The sequence below is a fragment of the Ovis canadensis genome, chromosome 9, assembly GCF_042477335.2.
Source record: "Ovis canadensis isolate MfBH-ARS-UI-01 breed Bighorn chromosome 9, ARS-UI_OviCan_v2, whole genome shotgun sequence".
NCBI lineage: Eukaryota > Metazoa > Chordata > Mammalia > Artiodactyla > Bovidae > Ovis > Ovis canadensis.
The window spans coordinates 85,903,710-85,924,131 of NC_091253.1; the positions used below are offsets into that span (position 1 = coordinate 85,903,710).

At 45.6% G+C, this 20,422-nt stretch overlaps 1 long non-coding RNA gene across 1 annotated transcript; it reads left to right on the forward strand.

Annotated features, from left to right (window-relative positions):
• Positions 1–10,360: 10,360 nt before the first annotated feature.
• Positions 10,361–12,733, forward strand: LOC138445929 (uncharacterized). Its single transcript, XR_011259052.1, has 2 exons — positions 10,361–10,531; positions 10,643–12,733. It is a non-coding gene; the product is annotated as an uncharacterized lncRNA (long non-coding RNA).
• The last annotated feature ends 7,689 nt before the right edge of the window (positions 12,734–20,422 follow it).

Here is a 20,422-nt window from a genome sequence, read left to right on the forward strand (position 1 = left end):
TTAGAAAAATGCAAGGTGAAAATATCAGAAGAGAGTCTATTGTTGATTCTTTTGGTCATAAAATGTCACAAGAAATTGTTCAGAAATTCCCACACTCTTAGCAATGTCCTTGGGGGAGTCAGAGGCACCTGCCCTGTCTTTAGCAATAAGAAGAGTGTGGGGGAAGATGCTGTTGGTAAAACCATCCTTCAGAACTAGAGGTAGATTTAGAGAAAGATAATGATGGGCCAAGAGAAAGTGGCAGGAGGAAGGCTGCCTAGCATTGAGAACAGGAGTGAGGATCCTGGAGCCTGGGATACTTAGGCTTGAAACCCGGCTCCACTGCGGCTTTACTGTATGACCTTAGAAAAGCTACCTTCCCTCTCTGAGCTTTAGTTTTGGTTAAGTATAATAGGCAACAAATAAAACTGACTCATTGGGTAGTTACAGGATTTAAAATGAGGGTGTTTGTGAGGGACTTGGCTTACATTAAGCATTTAATAAATATTGATTCTCCTCCTTCTTCCTGGGGATTAAAGGAAGCAAATTCACTCTGCTTAAATGCATGCAAAAGGTTTCAGACTGCTTTGTAACAATGAGGATTTTTGTTGGTGAATATGCAAACCAAAAATAAAGACAAGTTAAGAAAGCTTGGTCAGTGGCATCCCTATCTCTCTTAAGATCAGCCTTATCTCCAGGGCTTTCCATCTTAGGAAAAAGGCAGAGGCTCCTGTTTGAGACGCTCTGTCTCTAGTGGAGGTGAATCCCCTCCTTCTGACTGCAGCCCATGCTGGGCACCCAAGGAGTTTGGCTTGAATAAGCTCCGTCTAGGGGCTCCCTTTGTCATTAGCACAGAAACCAAAACTTAAAAGGAAGGAGGAAGGTTGGGGAGTGGGGAATGGCAGGATTGTAGCTTGGTCTTCCAGCATGCTGTGAAATGTGCAAAAAAAGAGGGCAATTCTTAAAAATCCACCCTGATTTCAGAATCCAGAAGCATTCTCTTCAAGAATCCAAGCAAGATCGATAACTCAGCAACCGAACTGTTGTTTGGTCGCTAAGTCATGTCTGACTCTTTGCGACCGCATGGACTGCAGCACACCAGGCTCCCGTGTCCCTCACTATCCCGGAGTTTGCTCAAATTCATGTCTGTTGTTGGTGATGCTATCTAACCATCTCATCCTCTGCTGCCCCTCTTCTCCTTTTTCCCAGCAACAGGGTCTTTCCCAGGTTGGCTCTTCATATCAGGTGGCCAAAACAGTGGAGCTTCAGCTTCAGCATCAATCCTTCCAATGAATATTCAGGGTTGATTTCCTTTAGGATAGACTGGTTTGATCTCCTTGCTGTCCAAGGAACTCTAAAGAATCTTCTCCAACAACACGGTTCAAAAGCATCAATTGTTCAATGCTCAGCCTTCTTTTACTGTGGTCATTTTATTAGTACCCTCTCTCATCTGCTACTGCTAAGTCACTTCAGTTGTGTCCGACTCTGTGCGACCCCATAGATGGCAGCCCACCAGGCTCCCCCGTCCCTGGGATTCTCCAGGCAAGAACACTGGAGTGGGTTGCCATTTCCTTCTCCAATGCATGAAAGTGAAAAGTGAAAGGGAAGTCGCTCAGTCGACTCTTCTCAACCCGGTGGACTGCAGCCCACCAGGCTCCTCCACCCATGGGATTTTCCAGGCAAGAGTACTGGAGTGGGGTGCGATTGCCTTCTCCGACCCTCTCTCATCAATACAAGCTGATTACAGGTACAGCTCACTAAGGTATTTACGTTCTCGGCACACGCTTTGCTTTTATTTACCAGTTTAGGAAACAATTTCGGCTACATTTTCCAATTGCAATTTTTCTTCGGACCCTGATGCTTTAGTCACTGCTCATCAAAGAGCTTTCATTACTTCACATCTTCTGGCTGTTCCTATCTTAGAAAACAGCATTGGATTCCAGCACTCTTCCTTGAGTCCTCATTGGTGCTAACGCAGTGCCTCTCTCTGCTGTAAGGTGCTACAGGGGCTGGGGGAGCCCTGCACCTCCCCGTGGTTCATGGCCTGCTTTCCTTCCTTTCCCTCTCGTATCCCCCAAGGCAAACATCTCAAATGCACCATTTAACCCCACCCCAGCCCCCTCTTTCCTTCACCTCTGTTTGATCTCAGGCTTTAAAACAAAAATTGAGTCATTCAAATTGACTTATTCAAACTAACAAAATGCAGTTTTACACAACTCTTGCCACAAAACACTATTTGTTTTCAGTCGCAAAGTTGTGTGCCACTCTGCGACCCCACAGACTGCAGCAAGCCAGTCCTTCAGCTTCTCCCGGAGTTTGCTCAAACTCACATCCATTGAGTTGGTATAGAGATGGGCAGCATAGAAAGAAGTAAAGTAATTCAAATGGATGTTTGTTTATTTAGTGCAGGAAGACTGACAGGTGGGGGGTGGGAGTGGGGGTGGTTGAGGGGGCAGGTTTCGGCTTTGGCATTCTGTCGCCTCCCACTTACTCCACAGGACTTGCTCCTGGACCTTAGGACTTGCTCTCTGGGCAGGCGAGCTGATTATTTCTGTGGGAAGACAATCTGCCATTTATTTGATCCACACTTTACTTTTTTTCTTTCCCCATCCTCCTCTTTTTTTTTTTTTTAATAACTAAATATCTTTAGATTTTAGCCTGATTTTAGCTTGAGGCTAGAGAGTTGGTCTGGGACCCTCAGGCGTTTGCATGCCAAGGGAGGGAAAGCCAAGGTTGGCTTGTGCGTGGATACCTATCAGACATAAAGGCATCAGATGATGCTTTTCTAGATTAGACAAAGACACACTAACCAACTTCAAAAAGCTTGTGTTTTCTCCAGCACACTCATCTCCTTAAACTTAATACCAGGCTTATGGAATATTGGGAATTTCATAGCACGTGCTGGGCTGTGCTTAGTCGCTCAGTCACGTCCGACTCTTTGCAACCCCAGGGTCTGTAGTCCCCCAGCCTCTCCTGTCCATGGGGATTCTCCAGGCAAGAATACTGAAGTGGGTTGCCATGCCCTCCTCCAGGGGATCTTCCCAACCCAGGGATTGGACCCAGGGTCCAATCCCACATTGGAGTATTCTTTACCATCTGAGTCCCCGGGGAAGCCCGTTTCATAGCATAGTTACATGCTATAAAGTGATTCACTTTTTATTTGTTTATTTTTGGGTATGCTTGGTCTTCGTTGCTACACACAGGCTTTCTCTAGTTGTGCTGCGTAGGCTTCTCATTGCAATGGCCCCTCTTGTTGCAGAGCATCAGCTCTAGGCATGCAGGCTTCCGTAGTTTTGACGCATAAGCTTAGTCCCCTCCATAGCATGTGGGATCTTCCCGGACAAGGGATTGAACCTGTGTCCTCTGCATTGACAGGTAGATTCTTAACCACTGGACCACCAAGAAAGTCCTGAAAGTGATTCTTGACTCACAGAAAGAACTCAGAAAGGAACAGCCACACTGTCTTTGCCTTTCTAAGATGCCCAGACTATTGTAGGAAGGACTCCCTATGGAATGAAAAGCGATTCCACCATCACCAAGAGCACATCAAATGTTGACTAAATAAATGATTTTCTTCTTTTACTATGCACGGGGTTCACCTGGGATAATTATAGAAACACATAATTGTCCAAACTCTGCCCCAGGTGTTCTGATTCAAGGGGCCCAAGCTTAAGTATGTGTAAAAAGTGTTTCGGGTGATTCTAATCCGTGGGCAGGTCTAGACTTCTTGGGCAGGCTCTATGTTTTCCCAAGAAGATCCAGAATTAGTTTAGAAGAATCTAAAAAATAGATTTGTTGTTTAGTGGTCTCCACTGAAACTAGAACTATGTGGTTGTGCTTTAACTAAATAATTCTTTTACCATTAATACTGTGTGAAACTATGAACCTCAGTCTCCACTGAATGGAAGAGGCTTAGATTATGTATTTTCAAAGATCTCTCCCAGTTTTTATTTTCTAGCATATTATGACCCTGAATTTGTTTATCACTCAAATTCCTGAAGAGGATTACAGCTGGAGGAATTATGTAGGAATTTGAAAAAGGCTGAATAAGTAGATAAATAATAAATAACAGCACTTTGTAGATCCGAATCTTAAAGCTGACTCCCTGAAGGGGCTGGATAAGAATACAGACTTAATGGAGCTCAGTCTCTTGTGACCTTGGGCAGATTACCTAACTGCCTTGATTTTCTTACCTGTAAAATGGAGTCAGTAATAGTACCAGCATCACAACATTTTTGAGATTAAATGAGTTAATCCATGTGAAGTACTTTGAACACTGCTTGGCTACAAGTGCTCAATAAATATTACCTGTTATTATTGTGATTGCAAGGTTTCTTCCTTTTTACTTCAGTTCATTTAACTACAACCAAAAACACCTCTCTACCTTCAGGTCCTACTATCCCATTAGCTGAATGAAATTTATATCGAGGGGAAGAGCAAGCTCAACTGGTGTTGTAAAGGCAAGTCTGTTGCTGGAATCCTGTGAGAAAATCTTAAGGACGGCAAAATCTAGATGTGTGAGTTGTCATGCCCCCACGTGGGACTGCCATAAACTGCTTGCTCAAGAAAGAGAACAATGTGGACTTCCCTGGTGGTCCAGTGGCTAAGACGCCGAGTTCTGAATGCAGGGGACCCAGGTTCAATCCGCATTCAGGGAACTAGATCCCACATGCTGCAATGAAAGATCCTGCATGCTCTAGTGAAGATCAAAGATTCTGCCTTCTGCAACCAAGACCTGGTGCAACCAAATAAATAAATATTAAAAAAAAAAAAAGAAAACAAGAGTGTTATCCTAAGGTTTTAATTGTGTCCTTAGACTCATCTTTCCCTGAGAGAAACAAGCATTCTCTCTAAAATCACCTAGAACAGGATCACCTCAGGTTCTGCCACACACTCGGCGCTTCTACGATGCTACAAGAGACACAGGGCATGGTCTGGGGAATCCTGATTCCAAGACCCACCATGTTTTCTAATGCAGTGTGTGCCCTGGCTCTTCCACCTCCCATTTGTCTTCCTATCCAGGATTATAATTCTGAAACAGTCATCATGACCATTTATAGAAGTAAGATTTCACCTCTCTCCTGCCACATCTATTACAGCTGTGGATTGTTCTTCTGAAACCAGAGAAAACAAGTCTAACGCTTGGAGGAATCCCTACTTCGAGTGAGTCAAAATAAAACCCTTTTTGATTCATGCAGGAAGACAAAGTAGGAGGCAATGATTGACTCACTCAAGGGTTTCTTATTTTAAGACATAGCACAGTTCTCTTCTTTGGCTTTCCTATTGTCTTTCAAATATAGGTTGGTATGCGAGCATTCATTTGGCAAGCATCAGAAGCCCCAGGTTGGGTCAGCCTATTTGGTTTCCAGTCTTGCCTCTGCCTTGTCCTTACTGCCCAGGCTTAAAGCCTCGACCTCTTTGGCTGTTTTATAGGATGGGTGGTCTGAGGGCTCTCTCCTCAGTGAAGTCTGTTTAGACATGACTTTTGGTCAATCTACTAAACATTTGTCTGTTTCTTAAAGTTAATTATTTTTTAATTTACGCTTTTGGCTGCACTGGATCTTTGTTGCTACTCACAGGCTTTCTCTAGTTGCAGCAAGCTTTCTCTAGTTGTGGTGTGAGGGGCTTCTCGTTGCAGTGGCTTCTCATTGCCCAGCCCAGATGCTTTAGTAGTTGTGACACATGAGCTTAATTTCCCCAAGACAGGTGGAATCTTCCCAGACCAGGGATCAAACCTGTGTCCCCTGCATTGGCAGGCAGATTCTTAACCACTGGACCACCAGGGAAGTCCAGTATTTGTCTTTTTTGTTGGTCTTTCGGTACCAGCTTTTGGTTTCATTGATTTTTCTCTATGATCTTTCTTGTCTCTATTTCATTGAATTTTGACTCTAGTCTTTATTATTTCCTTCCTTCTGCTTGCTTAGGCTTGTTCTTCTTGTTCCAGTGTCTTATTATGGAAGTTCAGGTTACTGACTTGAGATCTTTCTCCTTTCTTAATGTAAGCATTCGTCACTCTACATCACCCTTTAAGGAGGGCTTTAACTGAATTCTGTACATTTCAATACATTGTGTGTTCATTTGCATCCATCCCAAAGGATTTTCTGATTTCTTTTGATTTCTCCTTTGACCCATTGGTTATTTAGGAGTATTCTGTTTAATTTCCACATATTTCTGAGTTTCCCCAATTTTTCCCTGCTGGTGATTTCTAATATCATTTCACTGTAGTCAGAGGCCATACTTTGTATGATTTCTCTCCGTTTAAGTGTATTGAGGTTTGTTTAGTTTGTTTTGTGACTGCCATAACAAAATAGCACAGACTGGGTAGCTTAAAACAAAATGAATTTGTTTTCTTAGTTCTGGATGCTGGGAAATCTATGATCAAGGTGTTAGTTAGCCTGTTTAGTTCCTGATGAAAACTGTCTCCCTGGCTTATAGATGGCCACCTTCCTCACACAGTAGAGAGAGAGAGAGAGCGCCAGCTTGCAGGCATTTCTTTTTATTTTACTTCTAATTTTATTGAGATATAATTGACAAACAGCACTATATAATTTCAAGGTGCATAGTATAATGATTTGAATTATATACATCATGAAATGACGACCACTGTATGTTTAGTGAACATCTATCATCTCATATAGACACAAAACTAAAAACACAGAAAAACATTTTCTTATGACGAGAACTCTTAAGATTTACTCTTAACAACTCTTATCGATAACATACAGCAGTATTAATTATATTTATCATGGACATTATATCCCTACTGCTACTGCTAAGTCACTTCAGTTGTGTCCGACTCTACGTGACCCCATAGACGGCAGCCCACCAGGCTCCCCTGTCCCTGGGATTCTCCAGGCAAAATCACTGGAGTGGGTTGCCATTTCCTTTTCCAATGTATGAAAGTGAAAAGTGAAAGTGAAGTCGCTCAGTCGTGTCCGACCCTTAGCGACCCCATGGACTGCAGCCCACCAGGCTCCTCCGTCCATGGGATTTTACAGGCAAGAGTACTGGAGTGGGGTGCCATTGCCTTCTCCGACATTATATCCCTAGTACTTATTTATCTTACTAGTACTTATTTATCTTATATTTATCTGAAAGTTTCTACCTCTTGACCACTTTCATCCAATTTCCCCTCCCGTCATGCCTTGCCTCTCAAAACCGCAAATCTGATCTCTTTTTCTATGAGTTTATTTTTTTGTTGTTTTTGAAGCATAACATTATGTTAGTTCCTGGCACAGGACATAGTGATTCGATACTTCTGTACATTTCAAAAGGATCATGTAATAAGTCTAGTTACAATCTGTCACCATACAAAGATATTACATTGTTACTGACTACATACCCCACACTGTACATATCATTCCCATGACTCATTTATTTTGCAACTGGAAATTTTTACCTCTTAATCTCACTCACTCATCTGTTTTTTTTTTCTCTTTCTACCTTCCTCTCCTCTGGCAACCAGCTGTTTTTTCTCTGTATCTATAACTGTTTCTGTTTGATTATGTTTGTCCATTTGTTTTGCTTTGTTAGATTCTACATGTAAGTGAAATCATACAATATTTGCCTAAATTATTTCACTTAACATAACACCCTCTGGGTCCATCCGTGTTGTTCCAAGATTTCATTATTTTTTATGGCTGAGTAATACTCTATTGTGGGCTTCCCTGGTGGCTCAGATGGTAAAGAATCTGCCTGCAACTTGGGGGACCTGGATTCGATCCCTGGGTTGGGAAGATCCCTTGGAGAAGGGCATGGCAAACCACTCCAGTATTCTGGCCTGGAGAATCCCCATGGACAGGAGAGCCTGGCAGGCTACAGTCCCTGGGGTCACAAAGAATCAGACATGACTGAGCAATGTAACGCGATGTCTCCTTAGGTTACTCTCCTATCTTGGCTGCTGTAAATAATGCTGCGGTGGACATAGGGCTCCTTACATCTTTTCAAATTTGTGTTTTCATTTTCTTTGGATGGAGCTGCTGGATTATGCAGCTGTTCTATTTTAATTTCTTGAGGAGTCTTCAAACTGTTTCCCATAGTGACTGCACCAATTTACATTCCCACCAATAGTGCACGAGAGTTCCCTTTTCTCCACATTCTCTCTGACTTGTTACTTGTTGTCTTTTGGGTCCTAGCCATTAGGACAGGAGTGGGGTGATGCCTCACTGTGGTTTTGATTTGTGTTTCCCTGATGATTAATGATACTGAGCATCTTTTCATGGGCCTGTTGGGAAAAATGTCCAACAAAGTGGGTATAGAGGGAATATACTACAACACAGTAAAGGCCAAATATGACAAGCCCATGGCCAGCATTATACTCAACAGTGAAAAGCTGAAAGCGCTTTTTCTAAGATCAGGAAGAAGACAGGATGCACTGTCACCACTGTTATTCAACATAGTATTGGAAGTCCTAGCCGCTTCTAATACTATCAATGAGAAAAAGAAATAAAAAGAATCCAAATTGGAAACGGAGAAGTGAAACTCCTCACCGTTTACAGATGACATGATACTATGCACTGCTGCTAAGTCACTTCAGTCATGTCCGACTCTGTGCTACCGCATAGACGGCAGCCCACCAGGCTCCCCCGTCCCTGGGACTCTCAAGGCAAGAACACTGGAGTGGGTTGCCATTTCCTTCTCCAATGCATGAAAGTGAAAAGTGAAAGGGAAGTTGCTCAGTCCTGTCCGACTCTTAGCGACCCCATGGACTGCAACCTACCAGGCTCCTCCATCCATGGGATTTTCCAGGCAAGAGTACTGGAGTGGGGTGCCATTGCCTTCTCCGATGCTATGCACAGAAAACCCTAAAGACACCACAAAAAAATAAATAAACACTAGAATTCATCAACAAATTCAATAAACTTGCAGGACACAAAATTAATATACAAAAACCTGTTGCACTTCCATACACTAACAGCAAACTAACTGTCAGAAAGATAAATTAAGAATACAGTGCTACTTACAATCACATCAAAAAGAACAGAATAGCTAGGAATACATCTAAGTAAGCAGGTTAAACACCTGTACGTTGATGAAAGAAGACAACACAGTTGGAAAGACATACCATATTCATGCATTGGAAGAATTAATATCTTTAAAATGATCATACTACCCAAGGCAATCTACAGATTCAATGCAATCAAAAATATCGATGCCATTTTTCATAGAACTAAAAGAAATAATTCTAAATTTGTATGAAACCATGAAAAACAAGAGCCACAACAATCCTGAGAAAGAACGAAGCTGGAGGTATCATGCTTCCTGTTTACAAACTGTATTACAAAGCTACTGTAATCAAAACAGTATGGTATTGACACAAAAATATACTCAGATCAATGGAACTGAATAGAGAACCCAGAAATGAACCCACACTTATATAAGCAAATTATCTGTGACATAGGAAGCAAAACTATACAATGGAGAAAAGATAGCCTCTTTAATAAATGGTGCTGGGAAAAGTGGACATTAGCATGTATGTGATTCAAATAGAGTTAATCTCTCACAACATATACAGCAACAAATTCAAAATGGATTAAAGACTTAAGTATAAGACCTCAAACCATAAAACTTCTAAAAAAATATAGGCAATATGCTCTTTGACATTGGTATTTCCTCTTATAAACATACTAATCCTATCAGATCAGGGCCCCACCTATGACTTCATTTAACCTTAATTACTTCCTGACTCCAAAATAGGCCTACCTTGGGGGGTTAGACATTTAAGATATGAATTTGGGGTTGGACATAATTCAGTCCATAGCAGTGACCTAGCATACGGTTTATCCTGGAGAATGTTCCATGTGTGCTTGGAATACTTGTTGAGTAGAGTGCTCTCTAGATGTCTGTTAGATCTAGTTGGTTTATAGTGTTGTTAAGGTCTTCTACTTCCTTGTGATCTCAATGGGATATGGAATCCTTAAGTCAGCTCTGAAGAATACTTCAGCTGTGTGAAGCCGACAGTAGTTCAACTTCTAAAGGACTGTTTATATCTGTGTAATCACAGCATCACTGTAAAGCAGATAGCCAGTGACATTAGTAAAATATTTTTTATAAATGGACAAGTGGAGGCCTGGAGTGATTAACTGATAGATCCAGGATCACAGTGAGTGAATTGCTGAGCACAGACAATGTCAAGTCTTTTGGCTGCTCCTACTGTTTCTTTTCCATCAGACTAAACTGCATTCCTTATGAACCAGTTATAAGGTAGCAGATGTGCTTACTGTGTGTGTGTGTGCGTGTGTGTGTGTGAGTACATGTGCAACAGAGAGAGACAAAGTACACTAAGCAGCCTTAAACTTCTGTTTATCCTAGAGCCACAGTCGAGTTTAATCATTCTTGGAATTCTTGTGCATGAACAGAGTGTAGTATGCACTCATTATTTACACAACATTCTCCTCTCCCTCTTGCCCGAGGGAGAAAGGGGCTTTCTCTGGAGCCCGTAGAGACCCTCCCCCAGCCCCTTATCTTTTCCAGCTGAAAGCCCGCACACGTCTGCTGCCTTCTTGGACTGTGCTATGGACGTGACCTGGGTGTCAGACTGACCATCAATAAGGTAGATAAGCTGCACACTGCCTCTCTATCCTGTGCTTCCTGCCTTCGCTCGTTCGCACCCGGCTGTCGACATAGTAGGCACTCAATCAATATTTATTGATTTGGTTTGCAGTGAGGCGGGGCTGAGCTGTACCCTGGTTAATGAACTAGCGATTCAGCGAGAGGAGGAGCTGACAGAGACCCTGGGAGACTCCTGGAGAAGAGTGGTCGATGAAGACCTCGAGGAACTGAGAAGCATCAGGGGGTCCAGCAGGAGTGGGACGCCTGGACTCCCGTCCTGCCGCTGAGTTTCACCGCGTCTCAGGGAGCTGCCACCTCCGTCTCCTTGATTGTTATTATATGTGGGTGCTTCATCAAACGGGCTCCAAGGTTTATTTTTGCCTCAACATCTTTCTCATTCTGTGCAATGCTTTATTCCTTTGTTCACTTACTTTCATGCTCTGACCCAATAATACTTGCATAGCACCTATTTACAAATATTTATAAATATAATATTTATAAGGCACTTAGGTGGTGAGCACCAAGTAGACCTGGGCTGAGAGATGAGGAGGGAGATGCAGAAATAAACAATGAATCACTGCAGCCTTTGAACCAACTTTGATGAGTGGAGGAAGAGGACGGAAGATCGACATCCACATGGAAAACAAATACTGGGCAAGATGAGGTTGATGGCTCTCGAGGTAAGTCCCAAGCACAGTCCCGACTAGATGGTGCACTCCTCAGGAGCCTGGGAAACCGAGCCCATGCCAAGGGAAAGCTGGGAGATAGAGCATAGTTCTTGAACAGGTAAGAGGGCTCAGTGGGATTCTCTTGAGCATTGACTGCTGTTTGAGGAGAGCATGGAGCCCCTCTCACCTGCCCACTGGAGACATGAAGAGTGGATGTATCCTGTGTCTAGGTATCTTGGGTTGAGTGGAGAACCCACATGGAGGTGTTTTAGCTATTGGCCCTGTCCATCAAATAGGCCAGCAGCAGTCTCTGAGACCGGCTGCCCCACGGGGGCCCGTGGTCCTCCACAGCCCTGGCATGGTGTCAGTGCAGCCTGACCTGCAGCTGAGCACACGGCTTCTCTGCAGCTCAGCTCAGTTCCATGCCTGGTGATCACAGAGCCCACAGGCCAAACAGCTCATGCAAATGTCCAACAGAGCTTGTAAACAAAACCAAAACTGTAAAAGGAAATGAAAGAAATACCGAGTCATGTAGTCTCCCGTGCAGCCTGAAGAACCTTGCTGCCGTGGGTGACAGTGGGCCATGCAGCGCCCACTCCTGGGCTCTGAATGCCAGGAGTGCAGGTACATTCACCTCAGTGCTCTTTGCATTAGACCAGAGAGCGGAAAGTTTCCCCTTGATCTGTGCAAGCAGCCCCAAAGAGGGGCAACTAGGGTGTGAGTGAAATCCTACAATGTCAGTGACAATGACAACAACATGGATTCCACTTATACGAGGTACCTAGAGTAGTGAAATTCATTGAGTCAGAAAGTGCACTGGTAAATGCCAGAAGTGGGGTGTGTGGGAGATAGAGGGAAAATGGGGAGTCTATGTTTAATGGGGCCATAGTTTCAGTTTAAGAAAGTGAAAAATTCAGGAGATGGATGACAGTGAGAGCTTCCCAACAATGGGAATGTACTTAGTGCCTCTGAACTATACAGTTAAATATGGTTAAAATAGTATGTTTTATATTATATGACTTTTACTGCAATAAAAAGAATTTAAAAAAAGAAAATGACAACAGCACCACTCAGCGTATTGCTTGCTGTGTGCCAGGCAGTGTATTAAGCACTTAATGTACTATCTTACTTTGTTCTCAATCCTATGAGGTAGGGCTGTTGTCCTTGTTTTTAGTGATGGGAAGAGTGAGACCTGGAGAATTTAAGCAAACAGCACAATAATTAAAATCCAGACAGAGTAAAACTCCTAAAGACACCTTCCTAGCTATTACTCCGTATTGCGCTTCTCATGACTCTGTTTTACCACACGTGAAAAATTAAGTCATGGAACACACACGTTGGAACATCTTTCCCTTCCTATGGCTTGAGTTTTGTTCTGAGTTTTGGGTGTTTCCGAAACATTTCTGTTGGATGTGTGTGTTTTTTTTTTTTTTTAATATTGTAAGCCTCTGCAAATCCTTGATGGGAGCAGGCACATCATAAAGCACAATTAAATAAAAAGGCGGCAGAACACACACCGCGATCATGGAAATGGCTCCGATCTCCATCTGGCGTGGGGGCTGTGGGCGTTGTCTTTGTGGCTGGCAGACAGAAGGTTGTCTGAACTTGGTTATGAGAGCCAGCAGAGTGAGCTTGAGGAGAAAGATAAACATACAACAACTGTTCAAAGCTTCAGGTGTTATGATTGCTAATTGGGAAAGACTCTACATGATACCTGCTGGTGTGTAGGAATTTCACTCCCAGGGATAAGTGGCTCAGGGAACTCTGGGACTCTGCTGCTTCAGATTTTCCCGTAACGAGAATTCATGACAATTGTAGTGTGCTTGCTCATCGGGACTGGGCGTGCCTCAGAGTTGTAACCCAGGGCAGCTAAAGCTGCTTTATCTCTAAACATCTTCAGGTGGACTCTTCATACAGGCAACCTCTCTCTCTCACTCTTTCTCTCTCTCACACACACACACAGTCTCACACACAACCTACATTCTCACGTGCCCCCAGACACATGCACCCTTGAACACGTTCTGGCTGATGACACGCTTGCTGCCTATGTGCAAAAACACACACCAGCTCACGTAACACTCACACATCCACACCTTCACATGCACTCATACTTTCCCTCTCTCTCTCTCACGCACACACACTCAGTCTCTCTCTCACCTGCACAAAATGCTTCTGGCAGAGCACCTGCAGCTGTACTAACCTGCCCGCCTTTGTTCCAGGCCTGGCCTGGCAGCATTTTCCCAGGCCCAGGCTTCCTTTAGCCGCTGCCTCCTGGTTTCCCTCTGAGCCTGGTCACTGGGCCCTGAGTCAACGCCTGTATGTACGTGGGCCTGGGGGCTGCTCACCGAAGACGGGCTGAGATGAAGGGCGGGAGCCTGGGTCTGGCCCCTCCCAGCCGCGTCCCCCTCCCCCGACATTGTGGCCCCCTTCTGGTTTCGTCCTGTTGTGCAGAAGTGCGCTGTGGTGGGCCAGGCTTTGGGAAACGCCCGGCCTGGGTCCAGCCGGGTGAGCCGCTCTATTGCAGGTACGTGTCAGGAGTCGTGCGGCGTCCCAGCCCCTGCTGGATGTGAACACGCTGTCCCGACAGCGTTGTTACCAGTTGTAAGATGCCTCTCCTACTGACTCCTCATTCCTACTGGCAACCTTTACTTCCAAGTGAGTCAGCTTTGTGTCCTTATTGCTCCAAATTTTTTTTTTTTTTAAACAAAAGAGGTGCCAAGATACTACGCAGATTACCCTCGCAAGAAAGCACCTTTATGCTGCTTCTAATGCCTGAGGAGAAAATGCTTTTCAAACCTTTGTTTTTATGTGTAAGAAATTCAAGAGTGAGTGGATGTAGTGAATGACAGTGTAGGCTACCAGTGTTCTCAGAGGTTGTTGCCACAAAGAGCCGTTCTGAAGACCCTGAAACAATGCCCCCTCTCCCCCAGTTCTGCTGACTTCTTCCTGGAGCTATTTAATGGTGCCAGATAAGTGCTAACTTTGATATGAAAAACTTGAAATGCCAGAGTTCCTCAGGAGAGGAAAACAGCAGAGAGAGGAAAACTGTGGATACTGAATGTAGAGTATCTCTTTTCACAATTGTGCTGTGTGTGATCCCTTTAAATATCTTCCCAGAAATATCATTTCTTCAGCACCTACTATGTCCCGGGTATTACATATTTAGTATCTAACATGCTTCATCTTTCTTTTCCCTTCTAGCAGTTGTAGAGGTGTCATTCACGTTATAATCTATTTAATGTTTATCTCCAGGAGGCGAAGGGCCGCGTCTGCGCTGTTTGCCCTTGTATCACCATATCTTGCGTTATGTCTGGCTCATGATTAAATACTCATTGAATAAATGAATGAATGAGGTACGGTCCTTGCAGCAAAGCAGCAAATGAGGCACTATTATCTCATTTTACAGATAAGGAACTGGATGCTTAGAAAACTGAAATGGGGACTTCCCTGGTGGTACAATGAATAGAAATCTGCTTGCCAATGCAGGGGACACAGGTTCGATCCCTGGTCCAGGAATATCCCACATCCTTGCAGCAACTAGAACCTGTGTGCCCCAGCTACTGAGCCTGCGCTCTGCAACGAGAGAAGCCGTGGCAATGAGAAGCCCGAGCATGGCAACGAGGAGTAGCCTCAGCTTACTGCAACTAGAGAAAGCCTCAGTGCAGCAGTGAAGACCCAGCGCGACCAACAATAAATACATAAATTGTTTAAAAAGAAAACTGAAATGCTTTCCAAGGAGATACTCCTCTGTGATGCTGGGAACCAAACCCAAATCCATTGATTCCAAACACGTTTGCTCTCATGGCTATGAAAGCGACTATTTAGACTATCCAATGGAGTGCCTCCCCTATGTTGTCTCGTGTGGGTTGTACAGACCGGAGGGTTCTTGCTGAGTGAACGTTGGGCTGAGTTTTGCTCCTTCAGCTGGTCCCTAGGCTCCCTAGTAGGTAGTTTCTTTTCCTTTCAGCTTCTTACTCATTTACGTTGTCCTGTCTTACTCTTCCTTGCCTTGTCCCATCAGTCCTTTCCTTTTTGCTCTGAGCGAAGGGCCCACTTCAAGACAACTCCATCTAGTCTTCCTGGGTCCTTCTGCATTCTAGTTCCTTCCTCTGCTCCAGGAGCCTCAGCTGAGAAGCAGCCAAGGATGAACACCACCAGGGCTGTTTCATATCATTCACAGTCACTCTGTGAATGACTGTGAATTCGGGGGTGCTAGGTGTTCTCATCCAACTTGGACTCAGTCTGAATCTGCCTCTAGTGACCACTCCCACCGGAAACCCCTTGTGCCCCCAATTCCTCCCTCAGCCCATCTCCTTCGCAGCCTCTTCTGCCCAAACGGTGGTGATCCAGGGCTGTCATTTCACCCTTAGGAGTCTCCCTGGGCACTCAGCCACTGCCTGGTGGTTTGACCTCATCTTTATCCAGAGCCTCTTGATGTTAGTGGGCAGGAGGCTGGGCTGAGGGAGCCTGGTGATGACCCAGACTCCTGATTCTGCTCACGGGAGGCGCTGCATTCTGATGACTTAGTGCAGGCCGTCCCCCGAGTCTCACACCACAGGATGGGGCACTGTGTCATAGGCTGATATCCCCCAATACTGAGCCCTTCCAAGCTCCAGACTGGAACTGCCAACTGCCCACCATGGAAGCGGCTTCTGTTCCTTTGACTGCAGCCGTCACCAGGCATGCTGCCCAGAACTCCCTTCGGGAAAGGCCTTTCTGCTTCAGTGGCAGGGAATTCTATCTGCCTCCAACACGCGGCTGTCAGCCCCTTCCAGGATGGCCTCAGCTGGAGAGAACCTCCTTGTCCAAGTTCATGTGGCTTCTTGAGGCGGCCTGAGTCCAATCACTGATCAGAGCAGGAATATAAAGGCTCAGCCTTCTGGCCCTATTTGGAAGAGCTTTGAAAGGCCATCCACATTCTGGGACTCCCAGAGGGGAGAGCTGATGTGCCCTTTATCTCTTGCTGCATCATAAACCACTGCAGAATGGAATATGGCTTTAAACAACGACATTCACTTTGCTGATGCATCTGGGCCAGGTACCAGGTAGGAGAGTGGACAAAGAGGTCGTTCGTCTCTGCTCCACTCGGTGTCTGCTGGTCTGACTTGGAGTTGGGCCTGGACACAATGCAAAGTTCACTGCCTCACGCACGTGTCTGGCGTGTGGACCGTGCACACTCACACTGCTGGGGGCCGGAACCCCTGGCTTCCTGGGCATCTCGTTCTCCGTATGACCTCTCCACATGCCCTCTCTGGCACAAAGGCACCAGGAGAGCCAGGCTTCTTACTTGGTGACTCGGGGCTCCCAAAGTACATACCCCAAGAGAAGAAGCCAGGAAGAAGCCATATTGCCTTTCGTGACCTAGCCTCCAAAGCCGTATAGCAGCACTCTGATTGAGCAGTTATAGGAGTCCACCCAGGTTCAAGAGTGTGGAGTGTGCGCCTCTCCACGGAGGAGCATCAGCATCACACTGTAAGAAGAACACGTAGACTGGGGTGCAAGTCGGTGCAGCCAGCTTGGGAGAGTATGACCTGCCACGGCCACAGGCGTGTCCATAGGTGGGCCCTGCATCTCCATCTTTCCCTCCGCCTGTTGCTGTCTTCTTCCCCTCCCGTCTGTGACGTAGCCATCAAAAGCACACCTGCAAAACTATCCTGCTCACTAAACTGCGTCTCAGAGCCTGCTTCCCAGGAACTCGACCTGTAAGACTAGCCCCCCAAAGCCAGCATGTTCAAGGCAGAGTTGTCATCCTCCTGAGCCCTCTGCTTCATGCCTGACCTCAGTGGATGGCACCTCCACGCCCTCAGGCACTCTCTACATTCTGTCTCTCCCGGACATCCTTCAGACATGTCTGTTCATCTTTCATACATGTCCCTCCTTCCCCAGGCCACCCTCAACCAGCCGCCCCCATCAGCACGGAATCCTATGACTGGTCCTCCATACTCTCTGCAGCCTCAGCTCCACTTGTTGCCAGCATGCTCATGTTCGATGAGCTCCTTTGCCATTGCCATATCGTAAAGCTAGACTTCTTAAGCTGGCCTGCAGCAGCCTTTGCAACTAGACTTTGCTTTGAAGTCCACATTTTTTTCTTTTTTTAAAATCAATTTTTATTTATTTATTGGCTGTGTTGTGTCTTCATGGCCAAGTGGGTTTTCTGTAGTTTCAGGGAGCGGAGGCTGCTCTCTGCTTCTGGTACATGGGCTTCTTGTTGCCATGGCTTCTCTGGTTGTGGAGCCTGGGCTCTAGGACACAGGCTCAAAATCTGTGGTTACAGGGGCTTTAGCTGTTCCACAGCATATGGGAATCTTCCTGGACCAGGGATTGAACCCGTCTCTCCTGCATTGGCAGGCGGATTCTGAGCCACCAGGGAAGTCCTGGAGTCCGGATTTCTTAACCCTGCCCATCACACCCCTTCTGAGTTTCTTTCAGCTCTGTTATGAGCACGGTAAAATTTCTCTGCCCTTTCTGGGATGTTCTTTCTGGGTGGACAGCACCCTCCTTCTACTACACCTCCAGACCTCCCTCCATTCTTGTTCTTGGGTTTGGGCTCATGTTCATTTCTTCTAGCAAGTCCTGCCTGACCCCTGGACTGAGTGAGGGGCCCTGACCTGAGCTCCTGAAGTGCCCCTCCCACCCTAGCACAGTCACACCTCATGGAAACCTTGCATGTGACCACCTTCCCTGAAGTATAGGTGTTCCACCAGGTCTGTGACCACATCGTCTTGTCACCAGTGTAGCCAAGACACAGCCCAGCACAGGGGGTGGGACTAGAACAGCCTGCTGTGTACACAGAACAGGTCGTGCCCTGATCAGCTCCAAGGGGCTCCATCTGCATAAGATACACTGTGGACACAGGTCTAGTGGCTAGGATTCAGAACTTCCACTGCCACAGCCAGAGTCCAAATCCCGGTCAGGAAAGGTATGACTTTGGGGGAGCCGCCCTGGCGGTTCAGATGGTAAAGAATCTGCCTGCAATGAAGAAGACATGGGTTGGATCCCTGGGCACGGCAACCCACTCCAGTATTCTTGCCTGAAGAATCCCCATGGACAGAGGAGACTGGCTATAGTCCATGGGGTTGCAAAGAGTCAGACATGACTGAGCAACTAAGTACAGAATTATGCAGTGCCCACCAAAACATACATGTGGCTCAGCTGAAAGCTTTAACTGTATGATCCAGCAAGTAGATATATTATACTATCTTTGGTCCTCTCTGCTAATCAGTGAATTTATATTTGGCAAAAGGAAAATAATCTGATTTTGTGGGTTTTTTTTTCAAATGCCAAAGAATGCAATGTTTGCAACTAGAATGAAAAATGCAAAAACCTAATGTAACAGTTCTCAATCCTGGATGTCAGTAAAATCACCTGAGGAGCTCTGGAAAAATACTGATGCCTGGGCCTCACCAGATTTCTTAAAAAGAATCTCTGGGTTGAGTTCCAGCAATGGGATGTTTTTACTTTGCCCCAGCTGTCTTTCAGGTGCAGCCAAGGTTGAGAGTCTCTGGCCTAAGGAGCATCCAAGCACATCCACCGAGCTTAAGAAACCCACCTGGCAATCATTAACCTCACTCTTTAAACACCTCGTTCAGGAGCCATGGGGCTAAGCACCTATGATGAAAACCTTGTTGGGCTGAATGTCTGTCTTTGCTAGTTTCTGGACCTCAGAGGCAGAGTTGAGTTGGTCAGATCCATAAGTCCAAGCATATTGCCTTCATTAGCCCAGGCAAGGCCCTCTTGTCTAAGCCGTCTCTTCACTGTCACAGCGGCTGCTGCTGCTGCTAAGTCCCTTCAGTTGTGTCTGACTCTGCGAGACCCCTTAGACAGCAGCCCACCAGGTTCCCCCGTCCCTGGGATTCTCCAGGCAAGAATACTGGAGTGGGTTGCCATTTCCTTCTCCAATGCATGCATGCACGCTAAGTCACTTCAGTCGTGTCTGACTCTGCACGACCCCATAGACGGCAGCCCACCAGGCTCCTCTGTCCACGGGATTCTCCAGGCAATAATACTGGAATGGGTCCCCCACTACAGACAACCATCCTAATACATTGGATATATATACAATATTTGCTTGTGTTTATGTACCTTTTTGTAAAAATGTGTTTCACTGGTTTTTACACCTGTACTTTTGTTTTATGTAAATGTATTGTGCTCTTGACTCATTCTGACTGTTAATTTTTTCACTCCATCCATGTTGCTTTGGATCTTCTCTGTAGCTCAGACGGTAAAGAATCTGCCTGCAATGCAGGAGACCTGTGTTCGATCCCTGGGTCGGGAAGATCTTCTGGAGAAGGGAATGGCGATCCACTCCAGTATTCTTGCCTGGAGAATCCCACTGATGGAGGAGGAGCCTGGCGGGCCATAGTCCACGAGGTCTCAAAGAGTCAGACACAACTGAGCAACTAACAGTACCACTGCTACCATATTGCTCTGGGTACATCCTGTCTGGTGTTCCTAACTCCTGCAGAGGCTCCCAGTCCGTGCTTCCACCACATTTTCCCATCCACCCCCAGTGATATTCACCCACGTTGCTCCCAGCTCCCCAGGACCCTCACACTGCAGGATCCATCCCTGTGAATGTCTCCTTGCGTGTCCTGTGTGAGAACTTATCTGAGATAAGCATACCCTCTGATCTATTAGCTGTATCCCTCAGGTCTCATTGTCTGACTCTTTGTGACCCCATAGACTGTAGCCCGAGAGGCTCCTCTGTCCATGAGATTTACGAGGCAAGAATACTGGAGTTGGTTGCCATTTCCTTCTCCAGGGAAACTTCCTGACACAGAGATGGAACCCACATCTTCAGCTTGGCTCACAGATTATCACTGAACCACCAGGGAAGCCCCTTATGTCTCATTGCTCATGTGTTTTTACATGATGGGTACTTTCACAGCAATACACACAAAAAAGAAAAATCCAAGTGATTCGTAATACATTGACTTTAATAATGTTGCCCAAGTCATATGTGTAAGTGGCTATAAGTAAACAATCTAATATACCCTTAATGCCTCTGAGAGAGTTAGGAATCTTAGGATCTCAGTGTCATTTAATCCCTATACTGTATCAGGTTGAGTTTTTTTTTTTTTTTTCCTTTGCCATTACATGAGGCTTATAGGATCTTAGTTCCTTGGTGAGGGATTGAACCTGGGCCCTCAGCAGTGAATGGGTGAATCCTAACCACCAGACTGCCAGGGAATTCCTTATCAGGTTAAATTTTAACAGGTGAAGTG